The sequence below is a fragment of the Echinops telfairi genome, unplaced genomic scaffold (assembly GCF_000313985.2).
Source record: "Echinops telfairi isolate 266 unplaced genomic scaffold, ASM31398v2 ScPeMD7_44;HRSCAF=162, whole genome shotgun sequence".
Classification (NCBI taxonomy): Eukaryota; Metazoa; Chordata; class Mammalia; order Afrosoricida; family Tenrecidae; genus Echinops; species Echinops telfairi.
Genome location: NW_022103942.1, coordinates 8,314,311 through 8,321,470, shown reverse-complemented (window position 1 = coordinate 8,321,470; position 7,160 = coordinate 8,314,311). Strand labels below are relative to the sequence as shown.

General features: G+C 36.8%; 1 non-coding gene across 1 annotated transcript; it reads right to left on the bottom strand.

The window, feature by feature from the left end:
- Positions 1 to 6,735: 6,735 nt before the first annotated feature.
- On the bottom strand, positions 6,736 to 6,800 carry LOC115869769. The gene has a single exon (XR_004046360.1). It is a non-coding gene; the product is annotated as a U7 small nuclear RNA (small nuclear RNA).
- Positions 6,801 to 7,160: the final 360 nt, after the last annotated feature.

Sequence of the window (7,160 nt, the reverse complement as noted above, 5' to 3'; positions counted from 1 at the left end):
CCAACACCATAGTTCAAATGCATAATTTTTTCTTTGATCTTCTTTATGTTTAACTTTCACATGAATATAAGGTGATTGAAAATTCCATGGCTTGAATCAGGTGTACTTTGGTCCTCAAAGTAACATCTTTGATTTTCAACACTCTAAAGAGGTTGTGTGCAGCACATTTACCTAATGCAATGTATTGAATTGTATGATATGTTAACTAATTAATTATTTTTAAAAGAACAGAATGAGCATTTTTCTCAATGCAGTTATTAAATAATTTGTTAATTTTACTACTTATACACTATTCATGTATATTCATTGGCTCAAATTTTCACATTTTTTGGAAATAACACTAAGGTTACTTTTGGATAAGTAGATTAATTTATGCCTACTAAGTTTCAGATTTTTGTTGAAATGTCTTAGTTCTGTATCACTTCATGGATATGACAATCACAATCAGTTTCTGCAAACAAAGTATGGGTAATTTAGAATTCTAAAATTAGCGTCAGCAAATTATTTAAATGAATGCTGCATAATAAAGAGATTAATCAGGTCACGAAATGGCTAGAATGTCCCTAATCCGAACTCACCTATTTTCACCTCCACTAGTAATCTAACCAAAGGAAGCATCAATTTAATTTTGTGAGTTTATGAAAAAATTTAAACAAAAAGAAAACAGAAAGCTTTACACATAAATAAAAATGCAATGGGCTGTCATCTATAACTGAATTTAATTGTGTGTCAATTTTATAAATACTAATATTTCAAAAGGCACTTTAAGTAAATTTCAGCGTACAGCAAAGTAAGAAATATTGTTGATCAATAGAAACATGTACTAGATAAATTTTCTTGCTAATAATATGCTTAACTACTTCGCTTATGACTTCCACATACTAAGCCTAATTAAATGTCTTTTATTCAAGCTAAAACAGAAAAAAATTCAAGCATACAATATGATTTTTATTACAAAACGCAAAACTTAAGAAATTGTTTAACTTTCCTATATAAGAAAACAATTCGAAATAGTACTCCAGAAACATACTGTGGTAGATTCATAATCTCGTGTCGACCTGAGGATATTGTGAGTGAAGGGGTGGAGTCTAGCTTGTCAATCAGTTTACAGACTTCTGGTGTCTCTTTGTGGGTGTGGTCTTCTCATGAGTATTCTAGGAACTCCCTCTATTTCTCCCTGGAGGTGGACCACACTCCCTCTCTGCCTTTGTCTTCTTGTGGCCAAGCCATGTGGAGCTACACTGAGACCTGAGTGAGCCATGTGGTGGAGACTTGCAGAGACAGCCCTGTGATGCTTCCACTGATACTGGATCCACAAGAGTTTTCATCCATCAGCCTTTGATCTTTCTACATTCAGCATTATTGAGATTGGCAATATGAGTCTGAAGAGGAATATATGGACTAATATAGGATATATGGGCTAATATCAGGCTTATGGACTTGATCTGGAATGGGCCGGGATGTTTTCTCAATATACAAGTGCTCTTTAATATAAAACTTTCCTATTCATATATGAATGTCTCTTGATTTGTTTCTCTAGTCAAGTCGGTCTAACACACACACAAATGTCATTTGTGTATAATGTATATTTTTATTTGTTTGTTTACTTCCTATTTGTGTTTTGTATGATTTTCTATATATGAAATCCAAGATAGAAAGATCTATAGAAACAATCACTGGATTGATAATTAATTGCCTAGGAGCATGGCACAGAGAGCAGAAATGGGGAGCTAACAACAATGTATAGGAGAAGAAAATGTTCTGAAATTGATTGTGGTGATGACTGAACAAATAATTTAAATATGATTGAATGGCCCAATTGTATGATACGTGAAGCATATGCCAATAAAACCATTTTTAAATGTATTGTGAAAGAAAATAAAATGACTTTTACTGACAAAGTTGACTCAATGAATAAAGTCAACAAGACAGAGAATACAGAAATAAATGTTACATTATTAATGCTTTTGGCATATTACGTAACACAGTTGAACATGAGCTAGCATATTACCACAATATTATACATTTAATTATTTTTGTGCCTAAGGAAAACTTAATTGGGTGTTTGTTTTTGGTTTTATAACTTTCAAATGTAAAACTAAAAAACAACTTATAATGCCCATAGTTATTAAATGTTATAAAGTTCAATTTGAGGTTATAAATCAAAATTACTTATATTGGTCAATACTATGCATTAAATTCTGTCCCCACAAAATTATTATTGTAAATTCTAGCTTCTTTGCCTGTGGATAAAATTCCATTTGGAATTTTTTTAGTGTTATGTTAATGAGAAAATATTAGTGCAAGATATGCCTTAACTAACTATCTATTAAGGTATAAAAGAGATTATTCTTTTTTTTAAATGCAAGATTCAGAGATGGGAGGATACATACCAAGCCACATAAAGATCGCCCGGGAACAGAACCTTAAAGAGACAAGAACTGTATTTCACAGGAGCCAGAGAAAGACTTCTAGAGCTATCATCTTGAATTTGGAATTGGTAAAATAACATCATGCTTGGTAAAATAGAGGAGCAGCAAGAAAGAGAAAGGCCATCAATGAGATGAACTGACCGTGGCTGCAACAATGGGCTCAAACATAAGCACAATTGTGAGGATGGTGCAGGACAGGAGAGTGTTTCATTCGTTTTGCATAGGATCGCTTTAAGTCAGAACCAACTTGATAGCAATTGACAACAACAACAACCTTGAATAAGGAAGACCAAATGATTGATACATTTCAATTATGGTGCTGGAAGTATATTGGAAGTCCATGATGGAATATTGGAAGAATATTGGAGAATATTGGAAGTACCATGGACTGCCAAGAGAACAAATAAAACTGTCTTGGAAGTATAGCCAGAATTCTCCTCAGAGGCAAAGACTTTATCTCATGTACCTTGGACATGTTGTCAGGAGAGATGAGTCCCTGAAAAAGGACATCATGCTTGGTAAAATAGAGGGGCAGGGAAGAAGAGGGAGGTCTTTGACAAGATGAATTGCCTGAAACAATGAGAATAATTGTTGTACATAGGGCAGCTGTGAGTCAGAACCAATTTGATGGCACCTAACAACACCTTGCAGTTTCCAACACATTTAATAAAAATAGTTAATATATAAATATATGTACATAGATCTATTTCCCTATCCTTATATATAAATATATTTACATATGTGCATGCCTGTATTTAGACCTCTATAAATACCCTTTGCTTCCTAGTCCTTTTCTGTACTTCCTGTTACATTCATCTTGTCCCACTATCATTTTCGGCCTTCATTCGGGTTTCAGTGATTCCTCTCAGTTACATTCCCCTAGATCGAGCCCTACCAGGCACCCTATATCCGCCTTGCCATTGATTTTAGATCACTTGTTGTTCCCTTGTCCCTCGGTTGGATAACACCCACATCCTTCCCCCCACCTCCCCCTCTCCTGTGTCCCCCAGGAACTGTCGGTCCCATTGTTTTCTCCTACTGGCTATCAAAAGATATAGCTTCAGGGGATCTTAAAGACTTGAAGATTAACAAGGACCATCTAGCTGTGAAGCAGCAAATCCCACATGGAAGAAGCTCACCAGCCTGTGTGATCATGAGGTGTCGACAAGATCAGGTATCAGGCATCAAAGACCCAGAACAAAAAAATCATATCAGTGTGAAGGAGGGGGAGTGCAGAGTGGAGACTCAAAGTCCATCTGTAGATAATTGGACATCCCCTTACAGAAGGGTCATGAAATAGTTTATTGTGCCAGCCTGGCCGATAAACACAAGTGGGATTAATTTAGGGCAGAGAGATAAATGCCTTGGTGAGTCTCGCCTTTCTTGTCTCTCGCTCTTTGATCATTGGACCAGTGTGCGGCTGCCTTGCTTGTCCTGTGCATCAATTTAAAGGCTACACTACCTGTGGGACACCTAGCCTGTGGACTGTTTCACTGTAAGTTGAGGTCCCTTTAAGACATCGCTGGCACTGGGGACTGGTAGGTGGTGACCTGGCTGGCATTTAGTGACCTGCCCTCTGATTGGCTGCTGTGCTGACATAGCCTAGCTCTCTCTACAAATAGAGGAAGATCTGGCAGCAGATTGGACTAGAAGGACTGCTAGTCTCTCACATCTCTCTCATGGCAGTGAGTTGAATTGATCCATTTGTAGTGCTTTATAATTTAATTGTTTCTTTCTTGTATTATATATTTAACTGTATATGATTTAACAGTTCAGTTCATTCTTTGTTATATATCTAATTATCTTTATAACTAAATATATTAAATTGTCAGCAATTTGTTTTATCTCTCTAGAGAACCCTGTCTAACACAGGTCACAAGGAACAGATGAGCCAGTCAGGGTGCAGTATAGCACCGATGAAACATCCAATTTTCCTCTTATTCTTTAATGCTTCCTCCCCCCACTATCATGATCCCAATTTTACCTTACAAATCCTGCTAGACTACAGCATATACACGGGTACAGAAAAGAGCTGGAAACACAGGGAATCCAGGAGAGATATACCCCTCGGGACCAATAATGAGAGTAGCAATACCATGAGGGGGAAGGGGAAGATTGGGGGAGGAAAGGGGACCCATTCACAATGGTTTGCATAAAACCCCCTCCCAAGGGGATGGACAACAGAAAAGTGGGTGAAGGGAGACATGAAAAAATAATAATAATTTATAAATTATCAAGGGCTCCTGAGTGGGTGGGAGGGATAAAATGAGGAGCTGATACCAAGGGCTCAAGTAGAAAGAACATGTTCTAAAATGATGATGGCAACATATATACAAATGTGCTTGACACAATGGATGGATATATGGGTTGTGATAAGAACTGTATGAGCTCCCAATAATGATAAAAAATTATATTATATCTAGTAGGTAAACTATATGCCAGAAAACTTGCTATTGGGTTGTAATAAGAGAATTTCAGTGTCAGATTTCTCATAACAACTGGTAGGCAATGAAAGATGTGAGTCACGCTGACTTTTAAGACTAGTTAAAGCCAGAGAACCTATTTCTGGTAAAAAATATTTTGAAGCCCCAGCAATCCAGGAATAAATATTAATTATTAATGCATTTGGTATTAATATAGTAGCTTGGAATGGAGTTTCATATGGGGTGTTCCCATAACACAGTTGTACATGAGCAAGCATGTTACCACAACATTCAGCACAAAAAAACGGTAATAGAGAATGTTGTGGTAACATGCTTGCTCATGTACAACTGTGTTATGGGAACACCCCATATGAAACTCTGACTCACTTTTTGTTTTGTTCCAAGCTACTATAGTAATACATGTATTTCCACCTGAGGGGCCTTGGTGGGGTAGTGGTTATTCTTCGAGCTAATATAGATCATTTGCAAAGAATAGGAATTCTAGAATTCTTAATTGCGTGGAACCTATATAGAGATTAAAAAGCAATGCTTTAAGCAGAGCAAGAGTACACTTGTTGTTGTTAAGTGTGATCCGACCGGTTCCTCTTCATAGTGACCCTATGTTTAAGAGAACAACACACTCCCCAGTCCTATGGCACCTTCACAATTGTTCTGATGTTTGAGTCCATTGTTGCTGCCACTCATTGAGGGTCCTCCTCTGTTGTGCTGCCCCTCTACTAAGCCTGATGTCCTTTTCCAGTTTCTGTTGATTCCAGATAACATATTCAAAATGCTTGAGATGGAGTGTCATTATCGTTGCTTTTAAGGAGCATTCTGGATTTATTTTGACCAAGACAGATTTATTTTTTATTTGGGTAGCCATGTTATTTTCAATTGCCTCAGATGCATGTGGAAGTTGGACACTGAATAATAGATACTAGAGAAGAATCAATGCTTTTGAATTATGGTTCTGGAAAATAATATTGAAAATACCATGAACTGCCAAAAATTGTGCATCACAATTGTATCTTTTCACCATACTTAGTCAATCTGTTTGCTAAGCAAATCATCTGAGAGGCTGAACTATATGAAGAAGAATATAGTATCAGAATTGGAGGAAGTTTCATCATGATAAAAGCAGAAAATATTGAAGTAGTCAAAGATTTAATTTTGCTTGGATCCACAATCAATGCTAATGGAAGCAGCAGTCAGGAAATCCAATTTTTTATTACATTAAGAAAATTGGCTGCCCAAGTCTTATTTAAAGCATTAAGTATTAACGATATCACTTTGACGACTAAGGTACGCCTGACCTGACCCAGGGTATTTTCAGCAGTTTCAAACGTGTGAAATATGGGAAACGATTAAACAAGATAGCAGAATAATTGATGTATCAGAATTATGGAGTTGGAAACGAATATTGAAAATACCGTGGACTTCCAGAAAACAAAGAAATCTGTCTTGAAAGAAGTACAGTCAGATGCTCCTTAGAAGCGAGGAGGGGGAGGCTGAGTCTTATGAACTTTGGACACATTATCAGTAGAGACCAGTCCCTGGAAAAGGAAGCCTTGCTTGCTAATTTGGAGGAAATGAGGACAACCGTCAGAAAGATGGGTTGGTGTAATAGCTACAGCAATAAGCTCAAATATAGCAACAATTGTGAGGATGGTGCGGAACCAGGAAGTGTTCTGTTCTGTTGTTTCTATGAGTTGGTGCCACTTTGACTGCACCTAACAATAATAACATCTAGTACTATGCTATCTTCTCCGCAAGGCCAACATCTTGTATTTTCTAGTTTCATTGTGGGGTTGTTTTTTTTTGGGGGGGGGGGTATTGTTAGATACCTGTTTCACTGGCGTGTGTATCGGGGGGGGGGGGGGGTGGGCAGGTTTCTGGAAAAAAACAGAAAACCTGCTAGACAAATTCTAAAAGAGTTGTAACACCCATTGTGGTTTTTTAAAACCAAGAAAATTATCTTTTTAAAATTAAATTGCCCCCTAAAACACTCTCCCTGAACTATTTAATCTAATATATATTTACAAATCAAAGATCTTTATTTCATGATCATTTCCAGAATCATACAACCACTATCCCATTTCCCTTTTCTCTTTCATCCCATGAATAGAAATACCCGGGATTTTGCTCTCTCATAACCACTTGCACAAGCATTTCTTGTATCTTGCCATAATGAAAACAAATTAAGTGACTTTATTTTGCAATGCGAATATAGAGATTTATTGGAATTTGACAACTGGCATAGATTGTAGAACTAGTCACATTGGCATGTCTACTATCTATCATAGCT